We start from the raw sequence: 16,879 nt of genomic DNA on the forward strand, positions 1-16,879 counted from the left end.
AAAATTGTTCCAATTCATAAGAGAGGTGATAAGAGTAAGGATTTGAATTATAGACCAGTCTGTGTGTCTGGAGTTGTGGTCAAGGTATTAGAGAAGTTAATTAGGAATAAAGTTCAGAATTGGGTTGACAACAGAAAAATACTCTTTGGCAGCCAGCATGGATTTACTAAAGGAAGATCGTGCTTTAGCAACCTGTTTACTTTTTATAATAAAGTGACGAATGCGTTGGATAAGGGTATTGCATATACAGTAGTATATTTAGATTTTGCAAAGGCGTTTGATAAATTGCCACATGACAAGCTGGTAATTAAACTGGAATGGATGGGGCTGAACAGTAGATTGGTTCAATGGATTGGAGATTGGTTGTCTGATAGGTATCAACGAGTTGTCTATGGAGTGGCGATATCCCAGAAGAGGAAAGTTACTAGTGGTGTACCTCAAGGGTCTGTTTTGGGCACACTGCTGTTTAATTTGTATGTAAATGATATCTGGAGGGAGAGGTCTGAATGGTGACGTGCAGTTGTTTGCAGATGATGCAAAGTTGGGCAGAGCTATCAGGAGTAGTGTGGATGCTGTAGCTTTGCAAGAGGACTTGAATACACTGTCTGAATGGGTAAATAAGTGGGAATGTCAATTCAATGTTTCAAAGTGTAAGGTTTTGAAATTTGGGAAGCAGAGATGGGATGTAAAGTACACAATCGGTGCGAATATCTTCAAGGAGTTAGAGGAAATGAGAGATCTGGGAGTGATTGTGGACAAGGACCTAAAATTTCGGGGACATGTTACTAAAATAGCAAAGACAACACAGCAGATAATGGGAATGATGCAGAGGACATGGACTTGTAGAAGTAAGGATGTTATGGTTCCTTTGTATAAGGCTTTGATCAGGCAAAATATGGATTACTGTGCACAGATCTGGTCTGGAATGTAGAGTATGAAGTCAGATTGACAAAATGCAATTTGCAGAAATTGGTGGATAGAAGGAGGAGGGGGGGGGGATATGATTGACACATATAAGCTGTTAAGTGGTTATTACCAGATTAACGTCGGGGAGGTTTTGCACAGAATGGGTGAGGATAGCAGGAGAACAAGAGGTCATTCCTGGAAGCTGTATAAGGAGGGTGTGAGCAAGGGAGTGAGGAGCAGGTTTTTTGCATGGAGAGTGGTGAGTGATTGGAATGCTTTGCCCGAGAGTGTGGTGTGTGCAGAGACAGCGAATATGTTTAAGGCACAGTATGATAAACTGAAGATCTGGGATGATACAATCAAATAAATAATCAAAAAGAAAAAAGAAGTACATCACAAATGGTTAAGCAGTAAAAGGTTAGAAGATGAAATAGAATATAAAAGAATAAGAGCCATAGCTAAAAGAGAAAAAAAAAAAGATATAGAGAATCATGGAACAAATTTGTTTCTAATTTAGAACATGATTTATATAAAATAAGACCCAATGTATAAGATTTTGAAATACTTAAATGCAGATACCAAAGAAACCATAAAATTAAACACCGAATTGAAATTAGAAGAATTTCTAAATTACTACACAGAATTGTGGACAGACAAATATTTTAAAAAAGACAACTGGCAAACAATTAATGAAAATGAAAAGGAAAGAAGAATTAGAAATCAGCCTGAAAGAAACAAGAAACGGAAAATCACCTGGAGAAGATAAGCTAGGTTCAGAACTATATAAATATGCAGGAACAAGATTCAAAGAAAGACTCTTATTATTTTTAAATAAAATTTATTCAACTGGTATCCCCCCCCCAATACAATAGAAAAAAACAATTGTGATTCCTATCTTTAAAAAAGGTAATAGAGATGATCCTAAAAACTATAGAGGTATCAGTATACTAAATTCCTGTTACAAAATATATAGCAGAATCTTAAATAGCAAATTAATGAAATATTCCGAAAACTTTATTCTAATAGTACAGAATGGATTTAGAAAAGGACGATCATGTATAGACCCAGCCTTTTGCCTAAAATTAATAATAGAGAAAAGAAAATACAATTTAGAAACACATATTGCATTTATTGACTTTGAAAAAGCATTTGACAAAGTTAAAAGAAACATATTATTTAACATATTAAAAGAAAGACAAATACCAAATAATATCCTAAAAGCTATCACAAGTATAAATGAAAATAATCAAATACAAATAATATTAAATCACGAGCTATCATATACGAGAAATATAAACCAAGGGGTCCAACAGGGATGTCCCCTCTCAGCAACTCTTTTTAATATCTACTTAAATGAAATAAAAATTTACATCAAGGAATTAAACTTTCTCCTAAAATTAACTTAAACACTCTCCTCTCTGCTGACGACCAAATAATAATTACCAATTCTGAAGATAACTTAGAGAAAGCTATTTTAGATCTAAATGAGATAACCAAAGATTATGGTATGATAATATCAACAGAAAAATAAAAAACTATGGCCTTTAAAGGACAAGATCCAGCAAGAACTAAAATAGTAATAGATAACAAGATCTTAGAACAGGTGAATTCATTTAACTACTTAGGATGTATGATCACATACGAAAATGAAAAAGATATAAATGTAAAAATTGCAAAATATTTAAAAATAACATTTGAAATTGGAAGTGTTCACTATTTAGTCTTGAGCAGGATAAAATTGAATTTCATACTGAAAAGAATAACATGCAAGAAAGTTTTAAAGCGAATAAAAGTGGAGCAGCTCTCAGATGTGAACTGTAGACTAAAATACACAAAAATTATTGAAGAAAAAATGAAAGAGTTTGATAATAGGAATCAAACCTTGGAGATTCAATGGCAAGCCTTGAAAACAGCCCTGATTGATTCAGCTAGAGAGGCATGTGGTGAAGTTGTCTGCAAGGATAGAAAAATTAGAACTCCATGGAGTTCTAATTTTTCTATCCTTGCAGACAACTTGCAGAGAACTCCATGGAGTTCTAAGTTAAAGAGGAGTGAAGGAAAAGAAGAAAGCATATCAAAAGTTCCTGGCAAATAAGTCAGCTTGTGTTCTTAGAGAATACAGAGAAAAATGCAAGAATGCAAAACAGTGTGTAAACTAGCTAAACAAAAGTCATGGGAAGACTTTGGTAAGAATATAGAAAATAAATATCAAGAAGGTGGCAAGATATTCTGGAGGTTGTTGAAGAAGCTTAGGAATGGAGGAAAGAGTGCTGTAAAAGGAATTAGAGATGATAAAGGTGAAATGAAAACAGGAGAAAAAGATATCCTTGAAGTATGGAGTAATTACTTTGAAAAACTGCTAAATGAAACAAGCAGTGATGACAGCACAGTGATAAAAAACACTGACCAGGCATGCAGTCAGGAATACATATCCATACTTGAAGTAGAAAAAGCCATCAAAGGCTTGAAATGTGGAAAGGCAGCAGGAGTAGATGATATTCGACCAGAAATGCTGAAGTATGGTGGTATAAGAGTCTTACAGTGGCTGCACTGCATAGTTCAGAAAGCCTGGACAGAGGGACGAATTCCCGATGATTGGAGTAGAGCTCTCATAGTACCCATATATAAAAAGGGAAATAAAACTGAATGTGAGAATTACAGAGGTATTTCCCTACTGAGTGTTCTTGGCAAGGTCAATGCAAGTATACATGATAAACGGTTGAGAAGAATTGTGGAAGAAAAGCTTGGTGAAGAACAAGCTGGATTCAGGCCAAACAGAGGCTGTCAGGATCAGATCTTTACTTTACGACAAATAGTCGAGAAAGCATGGGAATATAACAAAGATCTGTATTTAAGTTTTGTCGATTTGGAAAAGGCATATGACAAGATGCCAAGAGAGAAGCTATTCAATATGCTGCAGTTATATGGTGTCAATGGGGCATTATATCTAACTGCTGAGTTGTAAGTCAGCAGTTAAAATTGAAGGAAGTACAGGAAGATGGTTTAATGTTAAATCTGGTGTGAGATAAGGATGTACATCATCCCCTCTGTTATTCATTATCTATATGGATCATATTATGAAGGAAAGTGCTATTAAACATGATATCAAAATTGGAGATGTTAATGTCAGCTCTTTGCTTTATGCGGATGATGTTATACTTCTAAATAAATCTGCTACAAGTCTGCAAGATTCTCTGACTAAATTCAATTGCTGTTGTAATAGATATGCTATGAAGGTCAGCAATAAAAAGACAAAGACAATGAAAATAGGCAGAATCATTTAAAATGTCAACTGTGTTGTGAATGGAGAACCTGTGGAACAAGTAAAACATTTCAGCTACTTAGGCACGATTTTTACTGAAGATGGTAAATTAAATATAGAAATAGACAACAGAATCAGCAAAGCTGGTATGGTGGGAAGTCAATTGAATAAATTCATATGGAATAAGAGAGAAATTAGTCAGAACACTAAATTAGCTGTATACAAGACAGTGTTCAAACCAGTTTTAACTTATGGATCTGAGAGCTGGGTCAGAAGTAAAACACTTGACCAAAGACTAGAGACCTCAGATATGAGAGTCTTGAGAAAGATTAGAGGCGTGAATAGATGGCATCAATGGCAATATCATATTAAAAATGAGGATATTAGGAAAGAACTTGACATTGTCAGCATCCAGGAATGCATTAGCAGAGCTAATCTCAGGTGATATGGTCACTTAAATAGAATGGGAGAGGAAAGATTAGCAAAACAAGTGTTCTCTGCCAGGTTGGCTGGAAAACGACCCAGAGGAAGACCAAGATATAGGTGGATTGATACGGTACAAAGTGCCTTAGACGATAGAAATATAAGATCTGATAATGTTGGAGTCTTGACAAGTAACAGACTGATTTGGAGGAAAATTGTAGATAGGAAGTTAGTAATGATGTAAATTTTTCATGTAGTACTGTCATATCCTGTACACCCCTTGAGGGTACATGGCAGGAATTTGATGATGATGATGATGATTAAAAATAACAGGTGTAATTAACTCTATATTTAAACCAAACCTAGTTCAAAAACAAACCAGACTAAAAGTATACAATACATTAGCCCTGTCTTAATGTATGGAAGCGAAATCTGGACAATAAAACAAAAAGACAAACAAAGATTAACAACAGCAGAAATGAAGTTTATGAGAAAAACTGCAAAGTATACCTTATTTGATCACAAACGAAACAAAGAAATTATGAAAGAATTAAACCAAGAACCAGTAATAGAAAAAATTAAAAAATATAAGCATAAATGGATGGAACACATTCAAAGAATGAAAAGAGAAAGATTACCAAAACAAGCCATTAGGAAAAAGAAAACCAAGACGTCCTCTTAAACGATTCAACGATGACTTCTAAGGCCGGAACAGTCCATACTAGGCCTAAATCTCTGATACACATGATGATGATGATGATGATAATAATTTATTTTATCTATACATAATTTTATCCGAAAGACTGTTTCTTGAGACTGACATCCAAGAGAGCCTAATAAACAAAAACTGAAACACTGAGAAAGCCTAATAAACAAAGTTGATGGAATGAAACTAAATATGACAATTGGTGATGTGTGGAAAGATATGCCATCCAAGGTCACTTTTGCAAAAACCTTATCAGTTTTGCCATTCTTAGGATAAGTTTGGTTAATATCAAAGAAACTAAGACTATGAGGTCAGTGGTCCAACATATTCCCAATTCCAGGATGAAATACCCCATTCCGGGATAAAAAATCCAAGTTTCCAGGAAGAAAAATTCTGCTACCTTCATATGAGACCATCTAACTCACCTTCACTAAAAGTCCCTTAAAGGTTTCTCCTTCAAAGTGAAGGGACAAAGATTACGCTAAAGGGATGACATAACATTTGTCATGCAGTAGGAAGATGTATGTAAACTACTGATTTGTGCCATGACAATCCTGGTTATTAGTGTGGTTCATGTATATCCTTGATAATGCACTGCAAAAAATAAGTGAAATGTCAAGTTCTGTATACTGCTTTTAATTCCAGACTTTTTTTTTTTTTTTAAAAACTTATATAATGTTTGGGCTACTAATGGATGGGCAACATGCAATACATGGCCATTGCCTGTTGAGTCAACTCTGCTTTCTTGTGGTGTAGCCTGTTTCTGTGAAAGGGAGTCTGCTAATCCCAGTGAGAATTCCTGCTAAAAAGTATCTCTTCCCAGTTGGAAGAAATGCCAACAAGACCCACTAGATGGTAGATCAATTTCATCATCCCATGAAATAACACTATCCCACTTACTGGAGACCTGAAGCAGCAAATGCCATGTTGGTCTCCAGAGCAGAAAGTTCCAGTTTCTATCCTCCCTTTCTTCTCCAAGCAGTATGAGTGGTATCTTGAAATGAGTAGTATGAGTGACTTGAAAAAGTTACATTTTTGTTTGGCTCTAGGGCAAGGTTTCCAGAGTATGTAAAAAATAAAAAATATATATATATATAAAATCAATAAAAATAGAGGAAAAATCTTTGGCCTGTCCATGCTACAAATACCATAGGTTTAAAAATAAATTTATATAGAATAAGAGAGAAATTAACCAAAATACAAGTATACAAGACAGTGTAATTTATTTTAACCAATTTTAACTTATGGATCTGACAGTTAGGTTAGAAATAAAACACTTTATCAAAGACTGGAAACCACAGATGTGAGGGTTCTGAGAAAAATTAGGACACTGAACCGATGGCATCAATAGCAGCATCATATTAAAAATGAAGATATTAGAAAGGAACTTAACACTGTTAGCATTCAAGAATGAGTGGACAGAACTAATCTAAGGTAGTATGGCCACTTAAATAGAACAGGACAAAAGGTTAGTAAAACAGGTGTTTGATTGCCAGATGGCAGGAAAGAGAACCAGAGGAAGATCAAGGTCTAGGTGGATTGAAGAAGAAGCATGAAATGTGAGATATGAAAATACTACAGTGTTGACAAGTAATAGACTAATTTGGAGGAAATTTATTGATAGTTCATTAATCAAGATATAAACTTAATCATGTAATGCTGTCATAGTAGAACTATGACAGTACTTGAGGGTACTATTAGGAAATTGATGATGACAATGAAGAGGAAGCTCAGTCATAATGATCAATATCTTCATGTTAGCTCATTCCACAACTCCTGGACAGAAATCTGGCATTATGACACAGAAAAACAGAACTTAATCCTTTCTATAATTAATTCATTTTTAATGATAATACAGAAAGAGATGTTTACAGATAATACTCTGATAGGAATGAAGATTCTATAATAAAATATGCAAGCATCAGCGTGTCCTATAAATAGACACTTTAAAGCTTTGGATGTATTTCAGGAAAGGAACGCCGTCTTCAAAGGACAAGGTTCTTTTCTGAAATATCCTGAGGTCTATAAAGTTTAATGACAACTAACTGGAAGAAGTTATGAAATTCATTGAAGTAAATACCACAGTAATGTGAGACAAAAAAGAACAAAGGACTCACTGCTCATGTCTTTGTAGATCATCATGAAATAGAATTTTATCTAAAAAAGTTCACTGATGTGATGTGATGTGCTGAATGACAGTTTGAATAGAAACTGAGGGTCTTATTCTGAAAAAATTTGTGAGTCACTCATCTGTTATTGCATTACATCAGATCTTTCCTGTGCCAACAATCAGACATGAGCTGTGCAAACTAATAACCATAATATGACTAATGTGTTAAACACGTCGCATATATGAATTTGTTCTAAGCTTAGGGTTTATGTTTAAAAAGACAACTGTGTTCATTTGAGATTTTTTTTTTTTACTGCTTTTCTAGTTATTCATTCTGCTAATGCTGCCTTATAATCAACAGTGAAACATGTCAGTGTTCTATTTAATCTAAATAAAAGTATTCTGACCAGAGTTTCCAAATATAATACATATGAAGATTTTTAAAAAAATAGAATATAAAAAAAAAATTAGGAGTGTATGAAAAGTAGTGTCTGCATGGTTAGCCTAGTGGCTATGCATTTTGCAACAACATACCTGGGGAAGGAGTGTCCTAGTTCGATTCCTGTCGACGACATGAGGATCTCAAGGATCTTCCTCAGCCATAGCCAAGTTAGCGGGTCTTGGGTGTGGGCAGCAGCCCCTCCCCCGTTTATCTGGGGTTTTTTCATCCCACAAGCAGGCAAACTGGCCCAGTGAACACAGAGGCTACAGTCATAGGATACCTCCAGGAATAAGGAATAACCAACCTATTCTGTAGGATTTCGGTTCTGGATGCCTACACAGTAAGAAGTGTAGGTCTACGCGTGAGTGTAAATTAGGATAGGATAGGATGAAAAGTAGTAGCTTCTTTTTTTTTTTGACGTTCTCTTCATGTAAAATTATGCAGCTTTCTGTTGAAATATAATATTAATAATAAGAAGTCCATGGCTTATCCAGGCTCTGCTTTATTTTGCTAATTTTCTCCAGAACATTTACATAGGTCAAATTTATATCCTGGGCTGCTGTTCATATCTGCAACAAGAATGTAATGTTTTACATTATGTCAGCTGCCATTTGTAATAATTAAAATTCCTCTAGATCTTCACTACTGATATCTCAAGGATCTTGGGCACAAACGAACTGTATTTTGTATTCCTTCCTAAAACTTAGCTGCAATTCTCTACTTGAAATTGCCTGCAATCGTGTAGATCATCTTCTGTTTATTTCTCCTTTTCCTGATCACTACTACTTAAATAAATCGTGTGGCTTTTATTTAGAAGTATCTCGTGTTTTAGTCCTCGGTTTCAGTACTACCATTATATTCCCCATAGTATTTCTGTAATTCTTTTGCTACTTACACCTCATTTCAATTGATGCTTTACATGTTCTTTATGGTGATCTTCAACTGTGTTGAAGCATTGATACAGCAGCTAACTTATTGCTATTCACCTCAGTTCCCTAAAAAATACAGCAGGGGAGCTTGTTTAACTGGGCAATGCTCTAAACAGTATTACATTTGATTATGGTGTACCAGCATGCAGTGTTCACACATTCATGCCAATACAGAATTTACTTACTGTTCAGAGGAGAGCAATTTGGCTAATAGATGACCTGTCCCCACCCCTCACAGATTCACTTCAACTTCTATGTCACAAATACAATGTTTCAAGATTTATATCTTTTCTAAAAGTACTTCCATGATTAATGCTCCAGTGAACTGACAAACATCATCCCTCCACTTACTGTTGGACCTGTTAAAATAAGAGCAGCTGCTATCCAACATCCATTTTCAGTACAACTGCAAATAGATCAAATCTGTTTTACTTTTCCTCATTTGTTTTGTGTCCATCTGACCTCTGGAATAGCCTTGCTTATGTGTTTTTCAATAACTTCAACTCCAGCTCATTAAGAAAAATGCAAACAGATTTCCTCTTTCTCAGTCCTTATCTGTACCTCACACACACAGCACTGATGTGCCGTAAGTTTCTTGTATTTTTCATGTGTAATATAAAAATACAGCAGGATGCCTAGTATAGTTGACTCTCCTTATATCAAACACAGTTATAAGAAACTTGATCATTATATAAAAGACCACCTTTTGGTAGTCTTTTATATAACGATCGAGACCAAACCCAAAAGAAGCTCCATAGGCATGATGCTATTCTGAAGAAAATTCATTGCACCAAACTAGATATTTCTGTGTCCTACATATTTGTTATAGTGTGAGTTAACAATAACAAGGAACAACATGGAAAAGTGAGGAGTAGATATAATTGGCTGCATGGGCAAAATTTGCACTGCCTAATAAGAGATCGTGGATTTTTGATCTTACTGTGGGCATCAGTGCTTTATGTAATATGATTGGTACCAGCAAGACCACCAACCATCCTGATTGCTGAATGCCTGAAACAGCAAAAATTTCCATGACTGTTCTCTAGAGTAGGATTTCTAGATCAATTATCAAAACTTCAGCTAACCACAATCTACAACCATTTGTAAATAGGATTTACAAAAAAAAGGAGATGGAGATTGGAAACCCAATCAATTCTTCAGATGCTTTATAGACTACACAGAGGATCTTAACCTCCTAGTTATCTAGCTTTAATAACTTTCCCAAAATTATAAAAAAGAAAACAAAAAATAATGGACATTATCAAAAGTGATGGCAAACACAGAAAGTTCATTATTTTAATTAATAGTCACTTTTCGAGCAGGTCTTATTAAATGGTTTTAATTTCATAGCAATGAGTTACACCATGAATGGACTAAACAATCACTATGAACCCAAGTACACGGGTGGAGAATTGATTTTGAATGGAATGAAATCAAACTGGGGGGGGGATAAAAAAAAGGACTTATGCACATGAGCAGTGCAGTGGTAGAGTATATACAATAATGTGTAGAATTAATACTGAACACAGAACATTGAGTGCACATACAAGGGTGGTCTGAAACATTTTCGGCCTTGACCATAAATGGCAACATATTGGCAAGAGGTGTTTTGTTTTTTGTTTTTTCCCTCATAAGCATCCATTTGAAATTGTAAGTCATTCTATCAAGTAATTTGTTTTATACATCTGTCTGAAGCAAAAGTGTTGTCTGTATCCCTTGAAATGGATAAAATTGAGTATCGTATGGTTATAAAATTCTTAGTAAAAGAAGGTTTAACACCAAAAGAAATTCATTCGAGGCTCATAAAAGTTTATGTGCACTGTTCTCCTTCATTTTCAACAATCAAGAAATGGGCTGCTGAGTTTAAATGAGGCCGTACTAGCCTTCAAGATGATCCACGTGAAGGACAGCCAAAAAATGTAATAACACCAGAAATCATTGATCAAGTGCACGATATGGTATTGGATGACCGGTGAGTCAAAGTGCGTGAAATTACTGAGACTGTAGGCATTTCAAAAAAACATGTAGGATATATTTTGCATGAGGAATTGTGCAAGATGGGTGCCACACTTGCTCACAGCAGATCAAAAACGCACTCGCATGAAAATCTCTAAACAGTGCTTGGAGCATTTCAACAAGAATAAAACTGATTTCGTGTGTCGATTTATTACTATGGATGAGACTTGGATTCACCATTCACACCAGAATCCAAACTGCAGTCAAAACAGTGTACAGAAGCCGGTTCTTCAGCACCAAAGAAAACCAAGTCAGTTCCATCAGCAGGAAAGGTCATGGCATCGGTGTGGGATGCTAAAGGCATTTTGTTTATTAATTATCTTGAAAAGGGTAAAACAATAACTGGGGAATATTATTCCGATCTTTTAACCAGACTAGATGAAAAAAGTCGTGAGAAAAGACCTGGTCTGCAGAAGAAAAAAATCATCTTTCATCAGGACACTGCACCTGCTCACAAAGGTGTTTTGGCAATCGGAAAATTAAGGGATCTGCACTATGAATTGTTAGATCTGCACTATGAACATCCACCCTATTCCTTCAGATTTGGCTCCCTCTAACTTCTATCTCTTCCTAAAACTAAAACTATTCCTCGCTATTCAGCGTTTTTCTTCAAATCAAGAGGTGATTGCAGCTGTATAGGGGTAATTTGCAGATCTTACTGAGAACTACTACAGGGATGGGATAATGGCACTGGAGCATCACTGGAATAAATGTATTAGTCTTAAGGAAGATTATGTTGAAAAATAAAAATAATTTTGAAATTATAAATTCTTTTTTTCATTGTTAGGACGAGAACTTTTCAGATCACCGTCGTATAAAAAGGCTATGTATAAAAAACTATGCATAATACCAAAAGTTCCTACCATGCAAGATGGCAGTTGTCTTAAGAGAATAAGAAAATGTAAGAAAGCAAAATAGTGCATAAATGTAGCTAAACATAAGTCTTGGGAAGACTGATAAGAATACAGAAGATAAATATCAGGAAGGTGAGAGAAAAGAATGGAAGGAAGAATGTTATTGATGATAGCTGAGGAACTGCAACCAAAGAGAGTAGACATTCACCTGTAGGCAAATGAAAATAGCACATTTGAGGCTATCTGGTATGAGATAGGAACCAGCAGAACAAAATATACATTTGGATATTTGGTATACCAGCTCAAGTTTTATGTGAAGGTGAAACAGAATTGTCAGTTTCCTTAGCCACATTGTTTAATTTACATCGCAGCTCTGGGTTAGTCCTAAGGGGATGGAAAGAAGTGGAAAATAGTTCCATTGCATAAAGGAAACTCCAAGACTGATGTATCAAATTACTGACCAATCAAGCATATCAGGGGTTGTTGTCAAGTTACTGGAGAAGTTGGTCAAGAGCAAAATACAGGTGCGGATAGACAGAAATGGGATACTGTAGGGTGAACAGCATGGTTTGTGAAGGGTAGGTCTTGCCTCAGTAACTTGCTCATGTTTTACAATAGTGACAGCCGAGTTGGATAAAGGTAATGGGTTTATAGTGATACTGCTGGACTTGCAAAAGCCTTGGACAGGATACCACATGGAATTCTAATCAGTAAACAGAAGCACATGGGGATGGATATAGGATTAGTGAGGTGGATAAAGAGGATGGATGATGGAGAGATATCAGAGAGTAGTTCATTCAAAAGTAGATTCCAAAAGAAGCCCTGTGGCATGTCACAGGGTTCTGTTCTTGGACCACTACTGTTTAAATTGTACATTAATGATATAGGAAAGGATCTGAGAGTAACTGTTCAGTTGTTTGCTGATGATGCAAAGTTGGGTAAAGAAATAGTTAATACAGATGATGTTAAAATTTTGCAGGATGATTTGGATCGACTGAAAGTATAGGCAAAGGAGAATGGATGCCCGTTTAATGTGGCAAATTATAAGGTAATGAATATTATGGTGAAAAGATTACCAGCTGTATACCACATTGATGAACTGTACTCCAAGAAATTGACAAATCCAGAGATTTGGGAGTGTTAGTGGATAGGGAGTTAAAGTTTAGAAGGCACATAGCAAAAGTGGCTAAAGCAGCTCATCAGATTACTTGGTTACTGAAGAATACTTTGATGAGCAGAGACAAGCAGGTTATTATTCCTCTTTACTGAGCCTTGATAAGACCCCATCTTGCCTACTGGAAGATCTGGTCACCTGGGTTGGTTTCTTGGTGATGAAGAAGAGATGGAGAGAATCCAGAAGCGAGTGATCAAGATAGTAGCAGGTCTATGGAATGAACCTCACGAGAACAGGTTGAATATTTGTGGGTTACATAAATTGGTTGACGGGGGGGGGGTGATATGATTGAGACATACAAATTACTGAAGGGGTTTTTACAAGATTAATACAGAGGAAATTTTTCAGAACAGGTCTGGTGGTGGGAGAACTAGGGGGCCATTCTTGGAAACTGAGAAAGAGTGTAGTTACTAAGTGTGTTAAAACTAGATTTTTTTGCTTGGAGAGTGGTGAATAGGTTGCCAGAGTCTGTTGTGGGTGCCATGACTGTGAATGAGTTCAAAGCAAAGTATGATAGCTACTGCAAATGTTGAATAGTTCTTGACATGATGTTTAGAGCTCGCTTGATGAGTCAAGGACTCAATGGATAGCCCATAATGATGATAATAATAATAATGTGGCAAAATGTTCTGAAGGCTACTGAAAAGCTTAGAAATGGAGAAAAGGGTAATGTAAAAGGAATGAGAGATGATAAAGGTTAAGTGTGCAAACTGAAGATAAACATATCTGTAATATCAGAAGTGATTATTTTGAAAGACTGCTAAAGGAGTGAAAGCAGAGTGAGAAAAAACATTCAAAAGGAATAAAATCTGGAGTACATATCAACACTTCAGAATGAAAAAAAGCCATCAAAAACCTGAAATGTGAAAAGGAGCTGGAGTTGATTATATTTAACTAGAAATACTCAAATATGGAAGAAGAGTTGAAACAAACACCAGGGACCAACAAAATTTCCTCATAACTATTACTTGCTATATCAGTGATGAGTTCAATCTGCTTCTTATTGTTTAATTCTCAATTACTTGATAAAATTCATTACTTGATGAATAAGTTTTGTTTACAGAGAAAAAAAAATTTACTGCAATTACATACCTAGATATTATTTGCATGAATAAGCTTGTATTGGAGGGGGGGGGGGGCTTGTTGATAAAGTTGATAAAAAGCTAGAACAAAAATTATATTAATGCAACTGATATAACCACAAGAAAGAACATATCTTAAAACCCTTAATCCCCCCCCACCCATGTTTCATCAAATTGTCATAATTTGTTCTTTTTCTTTTAGGATATATAAGAAGACATGTGAGAGGTTTTGAAGAAATTTAAAGACACACAGATGTGGGCCGTCCTCAAGTTTTTGTGCTGCAAGAAAAATCTGCAACTGAGACACCAAACTTTATGTGAGAGTTTAGGGGACTGTGCCCCAGCATATTCAACAATTGCCAGATGAGTGGCCAAGTTTAAAACTGGGCATCCTGAGAAAACAGATGTCCCGAGGTCAGGAAGACCTTCCACAGTGACCACACCTGAAAACATAAATGCAGTGCATGTTATGATCCTTGATGATAGATGAATACCAGCGAAAAATATTGCAAAGACTCTGGAAATATCCAGGAAATGAGTTGAGATCATTATCCACCAACATATGGACATGCAGGTCTCAGCTAGGTGGACTGACAAATGTTTGAATGCCGACCAAAAGAGAGAGCACATGCTGTCATTTCAAGGGATTTTGGGTCATTTTGAGAAATCAGGTGAAAATTTTTTGGCTCTTATTGTGTCTGTTGATGAAACATGGCTTCATCACTATGACCCAGAAACCAAATAGCAATCAGTGGAGTGGAGACCCAAAGATTCTCCATGGCTAAAAAAGTTCTGAACCCAAAAGTCAGCAGGGAAGGCTCTTGTCGTTGTCTTTTGGGATATGGATGGTGTAATACTTACCAAGTACCCCCCCCCCCCCAAAAAAAAGGTGAAACTGTTACAGAAGCAGTTTACTCAACAGCTCTTAAGGAAATGAGGGAGACACTGATGGAAAAATGCAGTGGGAAACTCAGCAGAGGTATGTTGCTTTTGCAGGACAATGCACCTGCTCACACTGTTCTTGAAACCCAACAGACAATACACAACTTGGTATTTCAATGTCTGCCTCACCCACCCTATTCGCCAGATCTGGCACCATCTGACTATTTCCTATTCCTAAATTTAAAGAAGCACTTGAAAGAAAAAAAATTTACCACAGATGATGAAGTCATATCTGCAGCTGAGGACTGGTTTGTGCAACAAGGGAAATACTTTTTATCTCAGAGGATTGCAATTGATGCAGCAGCATTGTAATAAGTGTATAATACTTTGTGGGGAATATAGAATAATGTGTAAGTTACATGGTTCTACCTTAATTCCTTCATGATGATTATCACAACTTTTCAACATGCCCGCATATACCTCAAGGGCTCACTTTCATGAGTATGGGAGTGGCAAATCTGAGGTAGGCACCTGATGCCGGACCAGGCCTTATTTCATGTAATATACATCTGTTATATTATTTGCAGACTGGTTTCTACTATCCTTTCTTTCTTGCTCCCCCCCACCCATATTTCCTATTTTACTTCTTTTCATCTCTTGCCGTGGGAGTCTCCCTTTTCTCCCAGGTATCTGCCTTACCTAGTAGGCTAAACAAACAGAAGAAGGCAATGGTAAACCACTTAAATATATGATATATGAATATATATCATGATATATATATTGCTGGAAGATGGCATACCTAGGTCGGAAGACACTGAAATGGCTACTGGGAAAGAGCAGAGAGGAACTTCTAATGAAGTTAACAAGAATGATGAGGGTGGATCAAAGACTTTTGGAAGTTCAACTTCTGATAGAGTTAATCTCAGAAGAAGATGCCTCCACTTTACTGATTTACATAAAATAGGCACATGGAATGTAAGAAGCATGTATCAAGGAAAACCGGAACTGGTAAAGAAAGAAATGAGAAGAACTCGAGCTCAGATTTTAGGAATCAGTGAACTGAGATGGACAGGAATGGAACACTTTGATACCTATGATTTCATCATATATGACTCTGGATATGGAAACCTTCAAAAACATGGAGTAGCATTCATAGTTAGAAGAGAATTCAGAAAATACATTTTTGGTTACAACCCACTTTTTGACAGAATAATTCTAATCGGAATAAAGGCATGTCCAGTGAATGCTACACTCACACAGGTGTATGCACCTTTTTCCTTATCTCTCCTAGCCTGAATGTCACACACAGTGTAACATTCAGGCTAGGAGAGATAAGGAAAAACATCCAAACAAAAGGTGCAAGGAAATTGAAGAAAGCAATTTACAGGTAGAACAAGAGATCTATTTAGAAAATTAAATTATGTTAAAGGGAAGTTTATCCCCTAGATTACCAGTTGTAAAAATTAATTCAGGAAAATGTCTGATGGAAGAAGAAGCAGTGAAAAAAAGATGGAGAGAGTATGTAGAGGATTTGTACAAGAAATATAATATTGAAGCATTTGAAAGCAGAGAATCTGTCGAGGAACCCATGATAATGAAAAGTGAAGTGATATCAGCCATGGAAAAGCTGCCAAAAGAAAAAGTTCCTGGAGCTGATGAAGTGTCAGTGGAATTATTGAAAGCAGCTGGGGATGAAGTAATGAATATATTGACTGAAATTTATCAACAGGTTTGGAAGAAGATATATTGGCCTAGAGACTGGAAAACATCAGTATTTATCCCAATTCCAAAAAAATCAAATCCCAGAGAGTGTGAGAATTACAGAATCATTGCTTTAATTTCACATGTAAGTAAAGTTATGCTGAAAGTGATCCAACAAAGGCTGGAGCCATATGCGAATAGAACATACCACAAGAACAGGCAGGCTTTAGGAGAGGTAGAGGAACTAGAGATCAAATAGCAAAAATGAAATGGATTATAGAAAGAACAACAGAATTTTAGAAGGAAGTATTCATCTGTTTTATTAAGAAAGCTTCTGATTGCATGGATCACAACAAACTGTGGATTGTAATGAAATCAATGGTAATATCTGA

The 16,879-nt window shown here is 36.0% G+C and overlaps 1 pseudogene; it reads left to right on the forward strand.

Moving 5' to 3' along the window:
* The first annotated feature begins 15,605 nt into the window (after positions 1-15,605).
* Positions 15,606-16,082, forward strand: LOC150102926 (protein CFDP2 pseudogene; annotated as a pseudogene).
* The last annotated feature ends 797 nt before the right edge of the window (positions 16,083-16,879 follow it).

Source organism: Typopeltis vanoorti, chromosome 9 (genome assembly GCF_054136105.1).
Source record: "Typopeltis vanoorti isolate ZY-2024b chromosome 9, IOZ_Tvanoo_1.0, whole genome shotgun sequence".
NCBI lineage: Eukaryota > Metazoa > Arthropoda > Arachnida > Uropygi > Thelyphonidae > Typopeltis > Typopeltis vanoorti.